This window comes from Fistularia commersonii, chromosome 12 (genome assembly GCF_037954325.1).
Source record: "Fistularia commersonii isolate RoL2024-O1a breed Wild chromosome 12, RoL_Fcom_v1.0, whole genome shotgun sequence".
NCBI lineage: Eukaryota > Metazoa > Chordata > Actinopteri > Syngnathiformes > Fistulariidae > Fistularia > Fistularia commersonii.
Genome location: NC_141295.1, coordinates 9884837 through 9910294, shown reverse-complemented (window position 1 = coordinate 9910294; position 25458 = coordinate 9884837). Strand labels below are relative to the sequence as shown.

Sequence of the window (25458 nt, the reverse complement as noted above, 5' to 3'; positions counted from 1 at the left end):
GACATCAAACCACTAACCTCTCCAATTGAAAAAAAAAAAAAAAACCTTTTCACTCACTACCAAGCCTCAGTGGCCTACAAATGTGGTTATGCCACAATTTCTGAGGGGAATCTAAACCAGATTTTTTTTTTTTTTTTTTTTTTGAAGAGCACCACGCACACCCTCACGCAAATACAAATATATGAAATTATGATGCGTATGATCCCACGAGCACTCGGCATAGTGAAGCGTCCCGGCGTGCCAGAACCGGGGTCACGGCCATTCGTGGTGAACGAGTGCCAAAGAGAATTGAGGAGATGGAGAGATCAGAAGAGCCCCAAACACACACTCACACCCTCTCTTTTTCTCAGCGCTTTGCTTTGTGCCCCTGATTTCCCTCATGCCTGTTTATCTCAGGACTCTGGCCTAAACTGTTTCTCACCCATTAGCCTTATTAATCTTTTTAATCAGTGGAGTGTTCACACTCGTTAGCCACACACAACCCCGTGGGGATTAACATTCACCAGGTTACTCGTGATGTCAACCACAACCTCTGAAAGCAAAATAAGTGCCATTGGCAACAAATAGGTGACTTGTCCACAATTACGAAAAACTACAACATAATTGCAAGTAGCAGCATTTTAACTGAGCTTAAAAAAAAAAAAAAGACACAAAAAGAAGTGTGTGAAGTGTGTGCGTGCGCGCGTGCGCACACACACACACATGCGCAAATTCACACTGAGGAAGTGGAGCAGGTTAAATGAAGCAAGGGAGACAAGGAGGGATGAATTAAATGAAGGAGAGAAGAGTAGCTTTCCCCATCACCTCATCCTAATCTGTTGTGATTGTATCCATAGTCTGTGGCCAGATGGTCAACAACACATACACACACACACACACACACACACACACACACACACACACACACACACACACACACACACACACACACACACACATAGAGTAATTGTCAGTAACGTTTTGAAAAATAGTGCATTTACTATTCCCCTCATTGGACAATACCCCCTCCCTCAAATGCTTAAAGTATAAGGCAAACAAATTATATTTAATGATATTTGGAAAAAGGACGATGAATGAGCAGAAGGTAAGAAAAAAAAGGCTGCAAGAGGAAAAATGGAAAATAATATATGAGTGATCCTCTTATTTAAAATTCCCACTTGTGTTCTTTCTGCATTTGAGTCTTTGGACCCGCCAGCAAAAGGTTTGTGTTCAATCACACTTTCCTTTCAGAGGGAAATTAGAGTGTAGCCTCATGGCATAGTATTCACAAAGGCTTGACACACACACACCCACACACACACACACACACACACACACACACACACACACCCACACACACTCACATATGCCCTTAGTGCATGGACTCGCATGCATTCACACACTTGTATTTCAATAACCAGAGACGGCCAGGTTGCATAGCTGGCTGGCTTGACGCTCTGGGGCAAGTCTGACATGAATCCTGCCTGATGCCTGTTTTTGCACTCTGATAATTCAATTAGGAGGATGGCCAGTTTGCTGTTGCATACACTGGTCAGAAGTTGTGCCAAAACCCTGGGCCATGGGTAACAGTGAGGAGGGATGCATTACATGATGTTACCTGCATACACTGACAAGAAGAGACAAGTCCTCACCCGTAGGGCATCTTAGCTGGCTAAATAGCAATATGACCAGGCTGTCGCTACACAAATGGCTACTTAGGTCTACTACCCATGAAGATGTGCACGCACACACGGAAAACAATCGTATGATTACATAACATACCGTATATGTTAAATTAAGCATGCTAAGCCGCTAACCTGATTTGACATGCGTCCGTTTAATTGTCGTCTCACATTGAATACTCGCGGTGATACATTGTGAAAACGGACAAACAAGTGTGAAGAAATACATAATGTGCCGTTCATGTTAAGTTGACCATCTATTTGTCAGACTGTGCTTATCATGATCAAACATACTAAAATCTTCTGATGAGTCTTATTTTTAAAGGTCCTCCCAAAATTCTGCTTACGGGCTCACTCAAAGTGTCATGTAAGATTTAAAGTCCATTACTTTTCCATTATTCTCTTTCTCTCTCTCTCTTGTGAGATACATTGATGCCTTCGATAAGGAAAACACACACAAGTGGATCACATATGGCCATTTCTGAGGAGAAAAACAAAAAAAGTCATTCACGCATGAAAAAAAAAATCCCGGTTCCCCCCTTCTCTACCTTTCAGACGCACGCACGTACAAACACGCAGACGGACAGTTGGGCAGACAAACAAAGACACACACACACACACACACACACGCGTATGATGCCTCACATTTCTTGCCCTCCTTCTCCTCCGCTGCACAGCTAATGTCATTCTTGACATGACACCAATGTTTTACTTCCTCTTACATGTTGAAGAGTAGTGAACATTGTGTCCTCTTAACTAGGGCAAGCAGAAGGCCAGTGCGGATGTTTCTCTTCTCAGGGCTTTTAAGTGTGTGTGTGTGTGTGTGTGTGTGTGTGAGTGTGTGTGTGTGTGTGTGTGTGTTGTTTTTGGGATCTTTTAAAGGGTGCACTATTGTTGGAGGGGAGATTGCGCTTCTGAAAGCAAAACTCATTCAGGAAGCATTTGTTCCAGGAGGAGATGAGTAAGGAGATGAGTTGTTTTTCTAGACGCGTGCAAACACACACACACACATACGTACGGGGGGGGGGGGGGGGGGGGGGTATACACTACAAGCTCACGCACTTCCTCACACATCCATGCACCCCTCCTGGGGCAGAGAAAGGGGAGATGAGTTGATGGAGGGTTGCAGGTAGTGGATAATATTAAGGCTGTCTTATTTTTAGGGAGAGAAAGGGGGCAGAGGACTTCTCTCCCCTCACTGATGCAAACTGTACAAGAGGCATGAAAAATAGATGAAAGGAAAGCCTCCTTTCCGGAATCACGTAGATTGAGGTAGAGAAAGACAACAGTGGGGTAATGACTAAGGATAGAGGTTATTTATCCTCCCTCTAAGTGGTTTCACTGTGAACCCCTCAGGGCACTTTGCCTTGAAGCACAAGCGAAGCCACGCACATACAATCACAGATGCACGCAATTCACGAGTAAAACAAAAATTCCTTTGACGTGTCGACCGATCATGTCGGGTGCTTCTTTTTTTTGGGGGGGGGGGTCAGACATGATAATGCATGGCTCCAGCCTTTATCATCCGAGGGAATTCCCGGCGAGACGGGAGGAAAGCTGGGCTGAGGATACATAAAATCACGCAAAGCCACCGGGCATTACATCTGTGAAGGAAACAGAAATGAGCTGATGATGACAGTGAGGATGAGCAAGAATGTGAAAGACAATGTGAACGCAAAAAGAGCGAGAGAGAGAGGGGAGGCTAATTCAAAGCCCCGACAACTCCCCAAAGAATCATCTTTCATAGTTGTAGCAACTGCTTTGAACTCGGTGCAAAGAGCTTATTCTTTAAATGTGATTTTTTTTTTTTTTTTTTTTTTTTTTTTCCTGCAGGGTGCTGCTTTTAGTGAGAAAATTTAGATAGATTCCTTGCCCATATTTGTTGACAGTTCTCTTGAGACAGTCAGCAGAAAGCAATCTTGAGAACCTCTACAGTAGAAATGGCAGATTTCTGCAATAAATAACCAGAGTAGTCGGTGACAAAAAAATTCCAATAACTAGATCAAAATATACAGCGGCTGCCTGTGTGGCTGGACTGTGTGACCGTTTTGTCTCCAAATAAGCGTCATGTCTAGAATATGAGATCCCGGGTGTCAAATACCCTTAAATGGTTCCTTTAAAAAATGGCTTTCTCCTTTTATATGTGAACACGGCAACCGCACTCGGTCCCGTACACGTCCCAGATTTATTTGCAATGCTTGACAGCAGTGATTTTGTCTGCCGTGTTTGTTGTGTCCTCTTGACTTGATACCTGGCTGGGTGAAACTATACAAAAAAAAAAAAAAAAATCAACTTCATTTTTTTATTCATAGCAATTTGGAAATGTTGATAAATTCCCTATTGTGTAATGAATTTGTCGCTGAGGCCCAGTGATACAAAAGAAAGTGTTACCCCTCTCTTCTATAGCAATAGTTCACAGTTCACAGTCAGGACAGGAGCTCAGGATGAAAAATCAATATACAAAATTTTGTTTGCAACTATATATATACGGTTGTATGAAAAAGTTTGGGCACCCCTGACCATTTCAAGATTTTCCTTTATAAATCGCTGGTTGTTCGGATCAGCAATTTCAGTGACATATATCATATAGCAGACAAACAGTGATATTTGAGAAGTGAAATGAAGTTTATAGGATTTACAGAAAGTGAGCAATAATTACTTAAACCAAAGTAGGCAGGTGCATAAATTTGGGCACCCTTGTTGTTTTATTGATTTGAATACCTTTAGCACTAATTATTGGAACACAAAATTAGTTTGACCTACATACAGTGAAGCCGATCATGAGTAAAGGTTATCTTTTCTGAAGAGTGGCAACATGGGAACCTCAAAACAACTGTCAAATGACCTGAAAACAAAGATTGTTCGACATCATGGTTTAAGGGAAGGATACAAAAAGCTAGCTGAGAGATTTCAGCCGTCGGTTCCCACGGTGAGAAATATAGTGAGGAAATTGAAGACCACAGGCACAGTTCTAGTTAAGGCCTGGAGTGGCAGGCCAAGAAAAATCTCAGATAAGAAGAAGGATGGTGGGAACAGTCCTACTCAACCCACAGACCAGTTCCAAAGACCTACAACATGATCTTGCAGCAGATGGTGTCACTATGGATCATTCAACTATTCAGCGCACTTTGCACAAGGACATGCTGTATGGGAGAGTAACGCGGCAGAAGCCATTTCTGCTTACATACCACAAATAGAGTCGCTTGAGGTATGCTAAAGCATATTTAGACAAGCCAGCTTCATTTTGGAATAAGGTGCTATGGACTGATGAAACTAAAATTGAGTTATTTGGACATAACAAGGGGCGGTATGCATGGCGGAAGAGGACCACAGCATTCCAAGAAAAACACTTGCTACCCACGGTAAAATTTGGTGGTGGTTCCATCACGCTGTGGGGCTGTGTGGCCAGTGCAGGGACTGGCAACCTTGTTCAAGTTGAAGGTCGCATGGATTCCAGTCAGTATCAGCAGATACTTGCGAACAATGTTCAAGAATCAGTGACAAAGTTGAAGTTGCGCCGGGGCTGGATGCTTCAACAAGACAACGACCCTAAACACTGCTCAAATTCTACTGAGACATTCATGCAGAGGAACAAGTACAACGTTCTGGAATGGCCATCTTAGTCCCCAGACCTGAATATTATTGAAAATCTGTGGTGTGATTTAAAGCGGGCTGTACATGCTCGGAAACCATCAAACCTGACTGAACTGGAGATGTTTTTTAAAGAAGAATGGTCAAAAATACCTTCAACCAGAATCCAGACCCTCATTGGAAGCTACAGGAAGCGTTTAGAGGCTGTTATTTCTCTGAAAGGAGGATCTACTAAATATTGATGTACTTTTTCTGTTGGGGTGCCCAAATTTATGCACCTGCCTACTTTTGTTTAAGTAATTATTGCTCACTTTCTGTAAATCCTATAAACTTCATTTCACTTCTCAAATATCACTGTGTTTGTCTGCTGTATGATATATTTAACTGAAATTGCTGATCCGAACAACCAGTGATTTTCAAAGGAAAATCTTGAAAATGATCAGGGATCCCAAAACTTTTTCATACAACTGTATATATATATATATATATATATATATATATTACAAACAATAATAATAATAATAAACTTCATTTCACTTCTCAAATATCACTGTGTTTGTCTGCTATATGATATATTTAACTGATATTTCTGATCTGAACAACCAGTGATTTATAAAGGAAAATCTTGAAAATGATCAGGGATCCCAAAACTTTTTCATACGACTGTATATATATATACATATATATATATATATATATATATATTACAAACAACAACATATAACAACAAACCATTAGTAGAGCTGAGCAAGAAAAATAACAAAGTGCATTCATAACAATCAAAAAATAAAATAAAATAAGTCCTGGTTGTTGTTATGTTCAGCCTGTTATGGCTTCCCTTTGTTACAAGCTCAGATTTTATCCTGTTTATGCCCTTTGATTTCTTTCTACATCCATGTCCTACCACCCACAGGTATCTTAGGTAGGTTTTCCTTCACTCATCCTCTCTGGCTCGCCAAACGGTTTACTGGATTCTTTAGCAGGTGGGCAGGAACCCGCCCAGTGGCTGTTCACTGCAGGTCTCCTCTCCTCCTGGTGGTGACTAATGGTGTTGATGTCCTCTCCCAACATCAAATCCCCACTGAAACACTTCCAACAAAACTGAGTATATTGAAGGTAAGTTTCTCCTTAGCAGCCAATACACAAGAGGCGCTATACTAGTGACTAATGACGCTTTTAGTTGAAGTCTTTTATCTCAAAACACGCAATTAACAGACTGCCGAGCAGAAAATGGTAATTTCAACACTCCGCAATTCTGCGAATGACAACCTCGACAGTCTGAGAGTCCTCTTTCTTTTCCTGAACTGATCTCTTTGAGCAGGGCAATCCCTGTGCGGCCACTCCTTTTTCAAGCTCTCTAGAATTTGCAACGCCATTGGCCAATGTCCAATGTCCCATCTGCAAGATTCAGCCAACCCCTTGTCCCATCTGCTCATTCAGTTAACTCCATAATCACCGGCTAAGAACCCTGGGCTACGCTCCTCTCCTGAGCTCATGCACGTCGCTGTGCATGGTAGACGGTTAAATGATAATTAGCCATGTCAAAGCAGGGGGTGACAGGCTCCGCACCATCACTTACGACAACCGCCCAAGTTGTGGACAATCCTTGAAAGAATGATTTCAAGCTGCCATGGCGGTTGATGGTTTCTCCAAGATCTCTCGACAGAACTGCTTGCATTCGCTTCAATCTCCATCCTGTTCGGGCCTGTTCCATTTTCACTTTCCTCAAGTTCTGCAACACCAATGCCAATCCTCTCCTCATCCTTGCCTGATGCGTCTGAAGGAAATGGAAGCTGCCCTCCTTTGACCTCTGGGTGATCATTGGGTAGCTTTCAACTTGGCTGAAAAAATGAAGCGAGTTGTCAATATGTGGTGGATTCTCAAGTTCAGGAGCACCACCAACATTCTCTGCATCCACAGGACTCTCATCAGGACGAGTGCTTGGAGGTTCAGCATGCAGAGAAGCCTGGCCACTGGCCAGAGACAAATTAGGGTGCACAGAATTCTGTCCGACGGTAGGGGCAGGGGGACTAAACCAAACAGGAATGAGTACATCCTCTTCCCCATCTGATGAACTCTCTTCCTCTACTATTAAGTTTCCTTTACATGTCTATGATAACAAGAGAAACAGATGTATTGCCAGTCTGAAATCCTCTGTCCTCTCTGCCTTTCTTCACGGCACCCTTCAGTTCCTACTAAGTCCCATGAGACACTAAAAAGAGGGATAAAATCAAACACTTAAACCACACAACCAATTGTAACACACAGATATTTTTCTGCCTATACTGAGAAAACCACCTGACACACCTTGCACATCCTCTGCTACATCACACACAGGCTGTGCCCTTTGATGAAAGGCCACATGCTGTCCTTCAGAGGAAAGACTCACCAATGGATGTCGGTCAGAGTTCTTGTATGGAGCAACACCCCCAACCTTATGCTCAGAGGGGTCCACATAGCCCTGAGATGATGGAAGAAGGTCAGCCCTTTACAGAGAAGGTTCAGAGAGAAGCTGGACATTCAATAGAAGTCCACGGAGAAAGCTTGGTAGCAAAGGTAAGCTTTAAAACTTGGTTCCACCAAGGGGAGGAAACAAGAACCTTTTGGATGTATTATCCACCACTCCAAAGGAGGAGATGAGAGCCATGATAAGAGCAACAATTTTCTTGGTTAAGAAAGCACTTCTAGACAAAGTTTCATCTGTTTTCAGGGCCTCCTTGAAGCTGCTGCAGCTCATGCCGAGCCAGATGATCCCGTATCTGTGTCCTGACCAAGTAGAGGCATCCCATTGCTTGATTGCCGACCTGGCACTATCTGCTAGCCAGGACTGGAAACTGCCTCAGGCTTGCAGCCATTGTTTTCATCCAGGGAATTGTTACACCGAAGGATGTCCACACTCTGGTGTCCTTCTGGAGAAGCTGCTTCTTGTCCTGTATACATACAACCCTAACTTTGCTGTCTTTCTCATCCTTGTTGGTTCCAGTCAGCACGCATCCTGCCTAATTAGTTTATTTATTTATTCTTGTCACTGCTATTGTAACTCTATTTATATTGTCGTTTAGTGCCGGTTGTGTATTTTTCACCCTTGCTGTTTCTTTATGTTGTCCATTATTATCCCTGATGTTGTGGCTGTTGCTGTTGCTGTTGTTGCCATTGTCTATTTATCCATGGATGTCTTACTATCTTCTGTTTCTCTATTTATATTTTTATTTATGTTCACATTTATTTAACTTGTTTTTTTTTACATTAGAACTGTTACACTGCTGTGACAAAGGAATTTCCCCTTTGGGGATCAATGAATCTTATCTTTTCTTATCTTATTACTCGATGCCTTTTATCTCAAAACATGATTAACTGAATGCTGAGCAGAAAATGCTAATTCACCACTACGAGATTAAGCAAACGGCAACTCCAACCGTCCTAGAGTTCTCTTTCTTTTCCTATATCAACCTCTCAACAACTCTCTTAGCAAGACAATTCCATGCAGCCAGTACATGTGGCTCCTCCTTTTTTGAACTTTCTCAAACGCCATTGGTCAATGGCCCGTCTGCAGATGCAGTCAACTCCTTGTCCCATCTGCTCATTTTGTCACTCCGTAATGAACAACTAAGAAGCCTGGGCTACAAAAGCTCAGGTGCCCTAATAACTGTGAATGCAGTTCAGCTTTTGTCAACGTTACACAGTAAACCACAAAAGTGATGCAGTGAGGGAACGCTCTCAGTGCATGTGGGACCAAGAAAATGATGTGACCATATTGGTGTTGGCCATATTTAATTTTTATTGTGGGTGATACCATGGAGGAATGATGTCATGATAGTACTTCCATATAGTAAATATTTATGTTTATCTATCTCATCAAACATTGACTTCTGTCTATTTATAGTGCGTTTGGTTTAAAGTGTCAACATTTTTGAATATATTTTATGAAAATCCGTACACAGAAGCTGTCTTAACTTGGGTAGATTCGGCACATGTGTGTGTCATTTGTTTCTGTTTTCGCACTTTCATGTGATTTGATCGCTTGTGATCTGGGCTTTTGGAGTCCCAGTGGCCCGTGGGATAAAAAGCACCGCGGTGTCATCATGTTTCATATCTCCTTGTTTCTGCTCTGCTAATTGGTGAGAGCCACAGGCTCTACTACAAGACAAATGCGGCGCCATCAGGCCCAGTGGGACGCCATGCGCTCGTGAATACGTGCGTAATTGCAGGTGGGCTGCCGATTTGGCATTCAAAAAGTGAATATGGAAGGGCTGCTGAGGGATCCGGGTGAGGTTTTTTTTTTCTGATATGAAACATATTCACGATTATTAAGTCTAAGGGTTGTCATATCTCTGTCATCGGTGGTTATCATCTGAAATTTCATTTTGCTGCTTATAACTTGTAAGCTTCCTGTAGTCTCGGGGGAACGCTCCTCCTACTCAAACTAGTGCTTTACTTACTGCACAATTCTTCCTCCTCTGCTCCTGGTTCAGGCTTATCCAGTCTTAAACACTCAATGGCATGTTTGAGGTAGATGAGGTCAAACCTCTTGTGTCCAAGACAACAATTTATACTTAAATGGCACCTCCTGCACGTCCGTCATCAGCCATCTTTCTGCCCTGAGCTGCCAGCTTGTCTCTGACAGGTTCAGTGGTTGCCTGGGCTGCAGGTCACGCCTGAACATGTGGTGTTGTATCCTGTCAGTAACCTCGATGGCTCTACACCGGGGCGGCTTATTTCACAGACAGCCACACCGGTGCACTGCGGGAGGGGGGGTGGGGGGGTGGCAGGAGCGGAAAGGGGAGCGTTTGTAAGAAGGGGAATGAGATCGAGCAAGAGGGCGCCCGGGGTGGGAGTGTATCGGCCACTGACGATATGTGAAAAAAGGTTTCAGAAAGAAGGGAGTAAACACGGGGCGAAATGTGAAATCGATGGCATAACAGAGAGAAGCGAGGATATGAGTGGCGGATAAAGTCGATGAAGGCGGAAGATGTTTACAAAAAAAAAAAAAAAAAAGCGTTACTTTGTAAGGCGGACTGATTTGAAGCGTACAAAATAGAAGCGGTAAAATGTAAAGTAATAGGGTGACGCTGATTTTCCAAGCGTAAAAAGGAAATATCGGGCTGATAGAGGAACGTTAATGGTGACAAAAAGGGGGGACACTTAAACATGGGGGATCCGAGTTACGGAAGCACGGCAGCGAGAGAGATAAGAAAATTGAGAAAAGTCATGCTGATAAACCCCCTTTGTGTCTTATGGATGGAAGAGGAAAGGGGAAGACGTTGGGAAAAAAAAAAAAAAAAAAGCAAACCAGCACGATAACGGCACGATAACAGTTTATGCATTCAAGCAACAGATATACAACACTGATAAAGAGATACAGATAAGTCAGATGCGACTCATATATCCCAACTAAATGTTCACGCTCAGTTGTGATTACGTAGAGAATCTCACACTATTTAGGAGAAACTACATGTGGTTCAAAATAATCTGAATACAGCCAAGACCGGCAAATGACAGAAATTAAATCAGAAGTAGAGAAAAAGTATCGGGGTTTACACAATCGGGATGTGTGTGTGTGTGTGTTAAAATGGACAAATTAATCGACACCGTGAGCTGCCTTTGAAAGCCACTTGGTGTCACTTTAATAACCCCTCCGCCTCTTATTCTCTCTCTCACACACACACATACACTCCCTATTTTCTATAACAGAGGCAATTACTTCTCATCTTATCTTATCTAATGTTCCTCCTCCTGTTCTTCTCAGTCTACCCTTCTTTTCACCACTTCCGCACTTCACTCCCCGGCTGTCCACTTTTCTGTCGCCACCTCTCCAAACTGTCCCCCCCCCCCAAAAAAAAAAGCCTTAAAAATAAAAAATAAAGAGGTCTATTTTACTAAAAGCTGACAGGGAGGTTCTAATGGTGATTTGTTAGCGTGTCATTGCGAGTAATAGTGTTTGGAAGTCCCAGCCTCATTGAACTACATTATAAACTGTTTGATCTATATGCAACCATCTTAGCACTCGTCTCCTTTTTTTCACTGTTGAGATCTCTGACAGGCGTAGAAATGAGATGGAAGACTCTAAGAGACTTTTCAATCTCCTCTGAAAGGAAATTGGAGCACAGGGGTGGGTGGCTAGGGGAATTGGACCAAATCGCATATATTTCAAGAGTTTTCATAAGTTTATTTCATGCTGGAATCGTGGTTTTAATATTTCAGCTCTTCGATTGAGGTATTATGGTTCAGGACTGCACTGGAAATTCTACACAGCTTCCCATGAGCAAGTGAAATCCCTCTTTATTCTGTTTTTGTTTAGGTTTCGGATGATTTGTGTGGAATACGCGTGCTAAAAAAAGAAAAGGAAAAAAAAAAAAAGAGAAAAAGAGAAAATGATCCGGCAAACATTAAGAGCCGAGTCCTCGCGTCTTACCTGAGCACATAAATTGCGGCGGCTTTTGAGGCGGTAAATGAAAAAGATAGAAGCGAGGCTGATGAAGTTCGAGTGAGAGGGACGGGTAGGAAAAAAGGAGCATTTTTCAGATCTGTTAACCCATCGCACTGCAACGACTGTGTGCCATCTGCCTCAGCACATCTATTAAAAAACCCACAATTACATTACATACATCCACACTGACACAGTCTCACAGTATCTCTAATTGCTGCGTGGGTAGCCACCTTTGACATCCTCAATCAGAGGATTGTCACACTTACTCACGCAGTCACGCAATTCACACGCATGTCTCGGCGGAGAACAGAATCACGCGCGTATCGAACACAAAAAAAAAAATACACGGATATGCACGTGTATGATTTCTAATTTCAGCCCAAAAATGTGCACACCGCTGGTGAGAGGGCAATGATCTGCGATGTGTTTATGGAGCTGTGAAGGCTGGATGGAGCTAATGAAGTTCAGAAAGTGATTCAAAGAAGTGTGGGTGGATCTGTGGCTGACAACCTTAATAAACATCACATGCGCATTTTAATTAACTTAATTCTCACATGACAAGGTACTAACAGGACCAGCGGCACTCAATCATGCATGAGTGTTTGCACATGTTAATATTCTTAAAAGTGTGTACCCTTTCAAGGGTGTCTGGGACTGTATGGAGGTGCACGAGTGTGTGCACTTCACCGTTGGTGCAAAGCATCTCTGCCTCTCCATGTTCGGTGCCCGTGTGTCAAGAATTAGTGGGGAGTCATAATTGCTTGAAAACTAATTTCATTTCTGAAAACCCTATTTAATAGCGATTTTATTGCCTCATCTTCCATGGCCATAAATTATGTGAATTACTGTTCTTCCCTTTTTTTAGTATAACTACATGGGAAACTTAAGCTTAATAGATACCATCTGAATAATGGTGCCTTGTAGTACATTATAGATTATCTCATGCGACAACTGGCCTGAGAAAAGGACTTTTGAAAGTGATTTTATCTTAAAAGATCTTGTCGGCTGGTTTTAATAAGCATTTGATTGTTTGGTCTCTCCAGGCTCTCTTCTTGGCTTCCTATTTGTATGTCCACTAGGATGTCATGTTAATTAGGGAGATGTTAAAACAAATGTTGCTACAAAATGACCCAGGTGACATTGAGCCAGAGACCAAAGAGAATGCAGACTTTTTTGAGATTACTCTTAATGAGAAGAATAAAAAGCTGGCAGAAAACATTGTTATTATGAACCAAGTAAGAGTGATGTAACTAATTATACTGAATTGTTATCACTTTTTATACTTATATTAAGTGATGGCTTTGATGTATTTTTTGCATTTGAAAGAACAATATATGTTCATTAAACCTTTTTGCTTTTCCACCTTTCATTCATTAACCTTTCAGCTTATCCTACACTCAGGGTTTGTGCAGACAGAACGTCCAAACTCTTTACAGAAATTGAACCAGGAACCCTCTACATGCAAGGCAAAAGTGCTTACTACTGCGCTGCCTTTCATTTTGCTTTGCATCATTTTTATTTTTGCTCTTCTCCTTTTGTTTCTTCTCAATTTTTTAATAATTATATAATGAATTTCATCAGTGATTAAATATCCCAGCCTTTCATATTGTTAAATATTTCCCTCATATAGATAAGGCTACTTATATAACGAGACAAAAGCTATAAAATGTCTTTTAATGCCGGGAATTATAGCAATTGGATATTTAAAAACACTTGCCAAACAGTAATGTATTTATTCTCTGTAATGCTTATTCTGCTCACATGGTCACACCGAAAGCAGCTAACCATTGGGCCATCATACTATGCATAAAACATTATATAGACCGTGACATTTATCCGGTACGTAAATATTGCTGATAATCATTAACTAGCACTTCGGCTACCTCAAAGGTTTCTACTCAGCAGTTGAAATCATATGCAAATTAAATTGTGAAACATTATATTCCTCAAGAACAAAGCTACTGTGTATGCACATTCAATTATAAAGTGGAGGGTTTGAAAATGTTTTATTTACACGTTATAACTGAGTTTGTTGCCTAAACATTTTGTGAGTGATTTTGCCGGAATACAGTTTTAAATCAATAAAATAACAAGCAGTGGAGGCGGCTCATAAGTCAATGAAACATCTCAGGTTTTGGAATTGCTGCTCTATGGGCGGGAAAAATACTGTCCATATTTTACAGTTACCTTTAGTTAAAAAGTGACCATGTACTGAAGATAGTTTTACTTTCCGTAGTTTGACTTTCCTTTTCACTTGATATTTTTAAAGAAAACTTTGAATACTATGTGCCTCACTCGGCACATTTTTCTTTTTTAAGATGTAGTTTCTTTAAACAGACTCAAACATTTGACCAAAAATATTTTTTTCTGTTTTTTTCCAATCAATTGCAATGTGCATTGTATTAACAGATACTGACCCAACCATTTATTCATGCCACTCTGGATTTTCAAATTGTGCTCATGTTACTTATATACAAACTTATATAGTTCCATAAAACCTGCAGTACTTTGGTGAGTTTTCTTGGTTGTTTAATTGATGGTGAAAGTAATAAACCGCCAACAGGTATCGTGAGTCATCTAAGGGGTCCTTTGGACACACAACTATACACACCATAGGGTGTTCAGAAGTGACTCAGCAGGAGGCAAGATAACATGAAGAGGTTGTCTTCCTGTAATGTGAAGGCGAGTAAATGTGGTGAAAGGTGCATAAATGCTTCACAGTATGAGATTGTTGTTTTGTAGTTTGCTTGTGAGGGAAAGTAATGTAACCGCTGGTAGCATGCTAGGATGTGATTTGCTTGTGGGTGCAGAATACTGTCAGCTTTGGTCACAGCATTGTGCCACCAAAGCTAGTGTTAAAGCAAGTTAGTGTTGAAGCATGCATTTTTATGTTTGTAAAAGTACTGGTTGAATGAAAATAACTGTCAGTCATTGGCGACAGATGGCTTTGCAGCACACATGCTAAAATGATATGCTTATGCGCTTGATATTGCCGCTTTAAAATAAATCCAAACCCCTGCTCACATGTGCAACATACATGATTTGCCAACATGTTTACATAAGCGCTATAGTTGCATATTATTGGAGAATTTACATTAAACATTTATAATATTTTTTCACAGGCGGCACAGTGGTTCACACTTAGACCTCACAACAAGATGGTCCCTTGTTCGATCTCGATCTTGGATTCTGAAACATTTTCTTTTCATGTCTACATTGGTTTCCTCTGTGTTCTCCTGTCCAAAAACATGTAGTAGGTGAATTTAAGACCCTAAATTGCTCAGATGTGTGAATGAGAAAGTGAATGGTTCAGTATTTGGCCCAGAGTGAATCCTACCTCTTCCCTAGTGATATGTGGAATTGGCTGCAGCACACCAGCAACCTTGAGTGAAGGATAAGTAGTATGGATAAAGAATGAATGAATATTTCTTATATTTCATGTTTTTGAAACTCTGGAAGTCTATTTTCATGAAAGAAAACCATACTTTACTTCCTTGGTTCACATAAATTATGCTGACTTGTGAACATGGTTTGTGTCCAAGCATTAAACTGATAGCTCACAGAAAGTGCTGTCGCATCAGAATTTATCCTGATGGGCAGTTTAAGCCTAGAGGACTCAGGGCAAGCCATTTGTGATCCAGTGGTTGGCATTACTTTTCGGTGTTGTACTTATTAATTAGTTAACTTGGATTCCCCCTGGGTTAATTAATTGATTATTGTTTTTGCAGAGCATGCATACTGGATCAGATAATACAGTGTTTAAGTCATATTTGAAAACCAACAGTGTAGCCAACCATGAGATAAACTACAGATTTTTAAGGGGGGTTTTAACTTGTTTTTGGCTTTCATGCAAATGAAATTCAACCATTTAATTTTGCAAGACTCTGCAGAATGATGACATGAAGTAATTCATGTAACAAATATATGGCTAAAGTTGGATGTTGTCTTTTAATAGTACACTAAAGCTGTATTTCATCCTGTACAGATGACCAATCACCTGTATACACTTCAGTCACTTCATTGCAAATGGGCTAGTTTCCCTGCATCTGTGAGTCAAAGTTGTAATTTTACAGTGTTATACTCTCTTTTCAAATGGTTCATAACCCTTAAATAGGTTTGTTTTGGTCTCCCTCTACAGTATTTATAGGCTAATTCCCAAATGTCCATCTTCCAGTGTCTTATCGGCATGGATGCTGAGCTTTAAACTTAAATATTTATATATATATGTGTGTGTGTGTGTGTGTGTGTGTGTGTGTGTGTGTGTGTGTGTGAATACACACACATGTGTATATATATATAAAGAAGCCTGGCAAACAGATTGAAATTCATCTGTTTGCCAAATGTGCAAAGCTGATGGTTTCCCATCTCCACTTTCTTCGACTGAGCCATGCATGAAATACAATTGTTCAATAGGACATACATATTAAATCATTAATTTCCTTGGAGTATAATGTCTCCTCTAATTGTTGTGGGGATGCGAGATAATAGTGAACATCAGTATGCTTAGTGGAAAAAAGCCTGACAATGTGTTAAGCAGCAGTAAGGTGGTAGCAGTTCAAATATATATCTAAACTATACAGCTATATTCCTTTTGCATGCATGTATGTGTTTTGTTATTCAATTTTTTATACCTTAGCACCCACACTGGGAACAATGAAAATGAACCAACCCACATTGTCCTACAGCAATGGAAGTTGCCCACCCACACCTGCTTTGTTGTGAACTTAAGTTTATCAAAGAGTCACTACTGAAAATAAGGAGTCAAACAGACATGTTGTTTTCACAGGGTGAGATGGGCAAATAGTCATCGGCTTACAATAACTTCTTGAAGTCTTGTCACACAGTATGTGAGGTTGCCATGCAACCATCAAACACTCATTAAGAGATGAATAAAACAGTTCTCTTGACTCTTTAAAACAATCAAGAAGCCCATGCTAAGCCGACATGAAAAAACAACAAAATGATAAAAACAAATTATCAGTTGACCAGACAGGTTCCTCTACAGTATTCCAAACTCAAAATAAATTGCACTGTGTTACTGTTACAAATATGAAAATGCAAACTTAGTCAGCATGAAATCAGGATAAAAAGTCAAGTCAAAAGTAGAGTGACTTTCCATATATCATTTAGTCACAGGTTTAGTTTGGCAATATTAATTACATAACTTCAGGGACCATTGGTTACATTCTGTAAAAACCCTTGCACAGATAATCATCTGTAAATGTACAATAACATGGTGCACTGAGCTTGTTCTTTAGAAGTGACGAGACAGCTCTGTCAGCCTCATATTTTAAACACATAGATCACAGGACGACGGCCGGAACACTGTTCATCCAGCCATCAACTTCACTCACGGCCTCTGGTTTGGCCCACATGCGTCCCAAAGGGACCCCTCTGGGATGCCGCAACCACATTTGTCTTCTATGCATGCAGCACAGAGCAGATTCTCCCACTGTCAGTGATGCACTAAGAGCAAGAAATGAGCTCTGGATGGTTTACAAGTATTCGGATAATACAGGAAAACATTAACGCTAGAAGGAATAACAGTAACTGAAGTAGCGGTGCGAAATATTTTTTAATCGATAAAATTACCAATAGCCTGACAATGTGCAACCAAAGTGACCAACACTTTGACTAACTTTTCTGTGTATGTTGTATTGTGGGTTTCTTACATCTGACCAATTGTGTACATCAAACTGATTGATAGTTTTCAGCTCTTGTTAACACCACTTTATATGAATATATATATATATATATTTTTTTTTTCAATATATATTTACTTTGTTGATTCAAAACAAGACTTTAATTCTATTATTTCTAAACTGCAGCTTTTCTTCGTGGAGTTTGCATGTACTTTCAGCGTCTGCCTGAGTAGTCTCTGGGGTCTTCCGGCTTCCTCCCACGCACACCTAAATCTTCCTCTCAGTTAATTGAAGACTATAAATCACCTTTGGGTATGAATGTGAGGTTAAACGGTTCTGTCTCTGTATACATGACCCTGTTATCAAGTGACAACCAGCCCAGGGTGTCCCCAACCTTTTTTGCACTCTCAACCTGCTCTTGTCTGTGTGCAGGATAGATGGTAGGGATAATGAATTAGTGAAACAATAAATGTTTCAAAAGCAAAATAAAAAATTCCCACAAGTGATGCATCATTACTTTTCCTTTATTGATCTTTGACGAGCTGGTAAAATATTTGAACTTCACCTTGTGATGCATTTTTTGCTTGCTCTGTCACAGTGTTCTTAAATGTGGAGATACCCCTACTCACTGGTATACAGAAGTGCTTTTGTAATACGAGCTCTTTACCTGATGTTTTGAGAAATATATACTGCACATAGACGTGCGAATTGCAGTGAAAAGTGTGATGTTGCTGGATGGATGTCAGTATGACTAATTTTCACAGCGGGTTTTCATGGAGCTTTGAAAAGAAGATTCACTCATGGCTCATTATTCAGGCGTTAACACTTCATTATTAGCAATAAAGATAAACATCTATCATGGAGTTTAATGGCAAGTTCATATCACATCAAATATTTAGATCACATACGTCCACTTTACATCATATTTTGAAAGTAGCTTCGGGGATGCAGCGGCAGCTTTGATGTGTGCGATCTGTGTGCAGGTATCCTTTTATTATCCCTAAACAACTTATCTACGGCTATTTCTTTTGCAATTGTCTAATTTGAGCAGCTGGCTGAGATTGATGTTGCTCACTGCAGGGTCAAACTCGCAGTGAAAACCTCATCCAAGTCATCTGGGAACCCCCCACCCCCCAAAAATGTGTGCTTGAGCAGAAGGCAAAAGTCTGAGCCCCTGGAGGGGCACCAAATGTAGCGCACCAAATGTGAACACCAAAGTGCATAAACAAAATGAAAAAAAAACCTGAGCACAGCTGGTAGTAACTCTGTTTGAAAAATGTTTATTCTGACAAAACAATTGTCTGAACTTTGAGTGGGAAGCTGTGTTGTTATTTTATATTATGTGTACCTACATGATCCTTTGTCTTTTTTCCAACATGATGGCCTGCCGGAACTTCGAGGCACTTTGCACCACTTAGAGAATTTTTCCCTCGAGGTAAAGCGATAACACACACACACATATGTGCCCACGCTCACACATATGTTAAACCTGACATTGGACAAGTTTGAATGGGGGGCAAATTAAACGCCATTTCTGCTCACTGAGACAACAGCGTTCCTTTTAACTATGTGGCAAGGAATATCACCTTGAGATGGAGCCTGCAGATAAGGCTAGATTAGCCGGGCATAAAGATGAGGGGAGATAAAAATCTTTAACGGGCTGTGGATGATCTAATTAGGACAATGAAGATTTCTACCGTCTGGCTGAGTCAGCTGCAGAGTCATCTACCTTTTTTTTGTTTCAGCCCCAAAAAAAAAGGAATACATTTAAGGAATATGTGATGGAGAGCAGAAAAGCTGTTTATGCATGACAATGCCATTTCACCTTATTACTTTACAAATGTTTCACTGGTTGGTTGTATATCTGTTCATAAAGACAGTGCTCCCCAGAGTCAGACCTGTAGTAGAGAGCAAATGTCTTTCATCCATTACCCATGTTTTTATTTATACTTTATATCATTTTCAGCTGTTAAAGGATCAGAGAATACACTGAGGAAGCTAGCATTATATGTTGACCATCACCCAGCCAACTACACGAGTTTTCATTGAACAATTCTCGGCCCAGAGAGCCTTGAGAAATCTTCGCAGTCCACCAGGCAAATTAGTGATCTTTTTCCGCATAAATAAAAGTGACTTGACCCGATGTGCAGAAGGATGAAGTAGAACTAAGGAAAAAGTGTATGACATTATGAGAAATATGTGTAACGAAATAATCTTTCAGACAAAAACACAAAGTAAGTAGATGGAAAAAAGATTTACGCTAAAGCTCTTTTTATGTGCTAACATTTTTTATCAAGTTTACTGGTTTATGAGGTTAATGATAGTTTAATCGTGTTTTCGTGCCTCATTGGTTTTCATTCAAAAAAGGAGATGAATGAATAAATAGAGGAAGACATAGAAGGACACTTTTTTTATCATTGTATGCTGCTGGTAAAATGATATTTGTAAAATGTCAATAATACCTTTCAAGGTCCCAAAAAACAATTACATCTAAAAGGAAAAAAAAAAAGTGGCACTAGGACATCAAATTGAAAATAATGAAGGCAGTCATGAACAGAACTGAAAAAGTGAGCCGTGACCAAAGGCCTTGGTAAACAAATGAGATTTGACTTATAAGTGTTTTAAGTGTCCAGTCATGCAGCATGGTGGTTTTCTGCAGGGTGGCTCTTGCAAATGTTAGTAACTGCAATGCCGATGGGCTTTGTTACCCAAAACTTGCTGTTCTTGTAGGTGAGGGTGAGCAGGCCCATATCCAGGGGGACTGCAGCTGCAGGGACTGGTAGTTTACTTTTGTGGTGCAGATGGTCAGTTATGTCCCTGGGTAGAAGGACATGAGGGATTTGATTGTAGAGTGGGATTTTATCGGAAGCAAGTGAAGTAGGTTAAGTGCATCTTTGATGCCAGGTTGAAGAAATCCAGGTTTTGGACTTATGGGGATGGACAGAAACACATCATGCAGAAACACATCACTGTAGAAGCCATCCACATCGTGGATGCACATTGTGCAACGTTTTAGTTTGAACTTGACTATTCATGCTTTTAACTCCAACAGGAAAGATGTTTAGGGACTTGGTTTATAATTTTCTGCCAGAATTAAAGGGTATGATGTGATTAAGGGATAGCAATGTCCCCACGACATCCGAGGGTGGGGGTTACAACCTTTCTTCATTTAAGAATAGACTTAAAACCTTTCTTTTTGGCATGATTCACTTCTCTTGTTCCTCCCACTTTTCCTAACCTGTCTGCACGTACGTCCCCTCAATGCATGATAGTAACCTAGTGTCTTTTCCCGAGTCCTTGAGCTATCTCATTTCGCAGGCTGTCAGGGGGCGTGGCTTGATCTACTGCAACGATCTTGACAGGTATCCAGCACTGTTATTTCTTATATGAATATCAAAGCTATTATTGCAAGAGTTCAGCTATTACCATTTAATTGTTATAGCTGCCATCACTATCAGTAAGAGATCATTTGTGCCTGTACCTATCAAGCCTCTACCCAACCTCAGTTTCTATCACACTCTAGCTTTCTATCTCTCTGTTCTTCTATCTCTCATTCGCATCGTTTCTATCCTTACCGGTTGAGATAGAAGGCTGCCTTCATTGGGCCAAGATCTGTGTCATGGGACAACTGTATAAACAAAATCATAGTTGAATTAGTGTAGAAGCAGGATTTCCGATGGTGAAAAATCTATCAACTAAAAAAAAAAAACTAGACTGTTACGGTCTCTGTGATCTGACAGGTAGCAGAGAAAGTTCGGCAGGGTTGTGTAAAATGCTACACAAAAGTCAAGAACTGTGGGCTAATGGGTGAGGAGAAGGATGTGGCCACAATCAGGATTGATGAGGTCAGTTATAGTCTAGATATGGGGAAGTCTACCTGTGCTCTGAAACAATTTTAAAGGGGGCTGATAGAGGTCGTGGTTGGACATATGCTGATGGAGCAGTGCAGCACCTGTTCTTTTAAAGATGTCTCTAAGGAAATTTATGTTGTTGATCAGCCGGCAGTTTAGGTCACCTAGTTCCAGAGCTGACTGCTTACAGAGTTGTTTTGAAGCTGCAAGGTACAGCAGCAGATTTTTGGGGAGGATTTTTTCATATCTGCCGTGGTTGGCCCAGGAATATGGCAAGGGCACCTAATTGAAACTATAAAATAACAATAAAAAGATATTTTGAAAATATGTGAAGCAGCCATAAAGAATAATACTGTTGATAATACACTCGATTTGATTTAGCTTCATTGGGAAAAAAAAAAAATTACTGTATATCTTGAGTAAAATGACCTTGCTGGGAAATTTATATTTCCAGCAGGTTAATTGCTTTTTCTGTTAAATTCCAGTACTTTTTTTTTTTTTATCACAAAGCATTGTGTGAATATGAATTCATTTGCAAGTATATTGCCGAGCCCATTCATACATCCATCCATCGTCTCCCGCTTATACGGAGTTGGGTCGCGGGGGCAGCAGCCGCAGCAGCGAGGCCGAGACCTCCCTTTCCCCACCACATGGTCCAGCTCCTCCGGAGTGACCACAAGGCATTCCCAGGCCAGCCTGAAGACATATTCTCCCCAGTGTGTCCTGAGACTTCCCTGTGGTCTCCTCCCAGATGGACACGCCCAGAGTACCTCCCCCAGGAGGCGTCCAAGAGGCATCCTGACCAGATGCCCAAGCCATCTCATCTGACTCCTCTCTACGTGGAGGAGCAGTGGCTCTACTCTACTCTACGCAATTTTGTTCTTTCAATCACTACCCACAGCTCCTGACCATAGGTGAGCGTGGTAACGTAGATCAACTGGTAAATAGAGAGCCTCGCCTTTTGGCTCAGTTACCTCTTGACCACGATAGAGGCTGTGTTGCTGCAAACGCCGCACTGATCCACCTGTCGATCTCCTGCTCCAGTCTTCCCTAACCAAGACCCCGGGATACTTCTACTCCTCCATAAGCTCCTCCCGGATGACCGGACACCTCACCCTATCTCTAAGGGAGAGTCCAGCCACTCTGCAGAGACAACTCATTTCAGACGCTTGTATCGGTCACTACCCACGGCTCATGACCATAGGTGAGTGTGGGAACGTACATCAAGAGCTTCCCCTTTTGGCACAGCTCCCTCTTCACCACAACAGACCAGTACAGGGTCCGCATCACCCCGCACCCCATGCAGACCCTGTACCAATCCACCTGTCGATCTCCTGCTCCATCCTTCCCTCACTCGTGAACAAGACCCCGAGATACTTGACCTCCTCCACATGGGGTATGACCTCTTCCCCAGCCCAGAGTGGGCATTCTGCACGTTTCCAGTGGAGCAACATAGTCTTGGATCTGGAGGTGCTGATTCTCATCCCGGCCACTTCACACTCGGCTGCAAACGCTCCAGAGAGAGCTGGAGATCATGGCCTGATGAAGCAGAGACCTGACTCTATGGCCACCAAACTGGAGCCCCTCAACACCCTGGCTGTGCCTAGAAATTCTGTCCATAAAAGTTCTGAACATGATCGATGAAAAAGGGCAGCAGTCAAAGGCGTGTCAGCCAGGACAGCCCGACAGCATCTAGAGCCTTGAGGAACCCAAGGCAGACCTCATCCACCCCCGAGTCCCACTACTGAAGAGGTTTTTGACTGCTTCAGCAACTTCAGCCCCAGAAATTGGTGTGTCTGCTCCAGAGTCTCCTGGCTCTGCTTCTTCACTGGAAGGTGTTTCAATGAGGTTGAGGAGGCCACGGACATATTTGTGCCACTGATCTACAACATTTCAAGTTGAGGTGAGCAGCGCCACCGTACACAGTGTTAGCAGAGTGCTGCTTCCCCCTCTGCCGGATGGTGGACCATGGGGGAAGTCCCGGCCACCAGGCACTCACCATCAAGCCTCGCCCCTGGGCCTGGCTCCAGGATGGACCCTGGTGACCCGCGAACCCCAAAGGGGAAAACTAGGCACAAAGTCTGTGTTCTTCACAAGGGTCTTCTGAGCCAAACCTTTTCTGGTCGCTCACCTGGCACCTGTTCGCCTTTGGTGACCCTTCCAGGGGCATAAAGCCCTTGACAACATAGCTCCCGGGATCACTGGTAAGCGCAAACCCCTCCACCGATGTAAGGTGACAGCTCAAGGAGGGGCCCATTCATAAATAAAAAAAATGCCCTTTAGCTTTGACAGATGAGCAGTACCACAGATATGCTTTGGGGGATTTTTATTCTCCATACAATAATGAGAACATACAATTATGTGGCTCAAAACCTACATGACAAATGATATGAATATGAGAGTTTTTTTTTTTTTTTTCTTTTATTATCAGGAAAGACTGAAAATAACATATATATTTCAGTCAATGTTAAAGCTAGATTTTCTTTTGGATCAGGTAATCTATAATCAGTTTTTAAAATACGTGCCCTGTTATCCTTTTGTTACACACATTTGATAGAAGGGATTTGATAAAAGAAACCCAATTTTAATGCGAGCTTCTCCCAGATTCTTCATTGCCTGCCAACGCCTCTTAGGTGACTTATAGTCAGCAAAATGTAGCTATAAAGTGGTATGAATGCTCCATCCCTCAAGCAATTGTCCAAATGCTCATTCGAGCCCAGTGGCGGTGGACTGAGGAGGTCGACCAAGATGTCCCCGTCCCTATCGATGCACTCTAGCTCTTCCTGTGGGACCTCAAGGTTTTCCCAGGCCAGATGGGATTTATAATCCCTCCAGCATGTTCTCAGTCAAACATGCAGCCTCTTACCAGGTGGAGAAACCTGCAACAGCTCTTCCTGGTGGTGCCTAGATGTCCGAAACACCTCAGTTGACTCTTTCCAACAAGAAGGAGCTGCTGTACTCTGAGTTTCCACCAGATAACTGTCATCCTCAACCCATCACTCAGGCTTAGCCCAGCTACCATTTCAGCCGTTTGTATCCGAGACCTTGTTCTTTTAGTCATGACACGGTTCATGACCATAGGTGAGAGTTGGACATAGATTGAATGGTATATTGAGAGCTTTGCTCTCCGGCCCAGTTCCCTCTTCCCCACAACTGACCAAGAGAAAAAAAGCAAGCAGGCAGTCGCAAGGTTTCTGTATCACACACACTCTAACCCACGACTGCACTGAGAAATGCAGTCCGTGAAGATCACAATCAGAATCAATAACAAATAGCAGCCCTGGGGAATCCCAGCACTAACTTGAAATGTGTTTGTTGTGCCAAGAATGCGGATGTTACTCTCTCGACATGTGTTTGGAGACCGAATGCCTCGTACCAACACCCCAGTGACCTGATACTCCCAGAGCAGCTCCCACAGATGCCCCATGGGACACGCTCTTATGTCTTCTGCAATGAGAATAACTAAAATAAATTGCAGATGAAAAATTATCCAAAGTCATGGAAATATGTTTAATCAAATTAAGGATCTTTGTTTTTTTTGTGATGGATTTAATAGCACGAGTTAGATTAAAGTCTATGGTATTGTTTTGAAATAGTAGAAATAGATAAATAAATGAGTAGATAAATAAATAAAAGGGAAAAAGGAAGGAAAAGATAGAAAACAAACAAAAATAACACTGACATTGGTGTTATAGGCTTTCTTTGGAAACTAATCAATATCCATAGCTAAATCATATTGACCAAATTGATTAAATTACGCACATAAGGCATTTAATATTAATTTTCACATTTAACAAAATCCTCACAACTTATTTTTTTAAATGAATAAGATATAAACATTTTTTGTTTTGCGGGTTTGTGGTTTCGACTCCCAATAATTTTTTTTTTCCTATATTCTGTCTACCTATTTTTTTATTTTTATTCTTTATATTGATGTGCATGTCTGTCTCTGGCTATTCAAATTCTCCACTCAAAGTTTACAGTTCCTTAAACTATAAAATCTCAACGGGCAACTAAACTAAATCTCTGCAGGCAACTAAATGTTCTCACTTGCATTTTTAATGTGTATATTGTGTTTTTTATGTATTACTGATGGCTATGTTCGAATAAGGCAGAACAACAAAAACATAAGCACAGTCTCTGAGAAAAATAATAGAGCGGTACGATAGATAGAGTCACACTGATCTTCAGCTACTATCAAAATTGATTTGAAAACCTAGACCATAATAGTTTTGATAACTATTTGGATAACTAACCACACGAACACAGCCAAAATCCAGCTCCAT

The 25458-nt window shown here is 41.3% G+C and overlaps 1 long non-coding RNA gene across 1 annotated transcript in view; it reads right to left on the bottom strand.

The window, feature by feature from the left end:
• Positions 1-20072: 20072 nt before the first annotated feature.
• LOC147228745 (uncharacterized) overlaps positions 20073-25458 on the bottom strand; it is a 130730-nt gene continuing 125344 nt past the window's right edge. The window contains exon 3 of the long non-coding RNA XR_015106949.1: positions 20073-20138. This is a non-coding gene — a long non-coding RNA (uncharacterized LOC147228745). The remainder of the gene's footprint in view (positions 20139-25458) is intronic.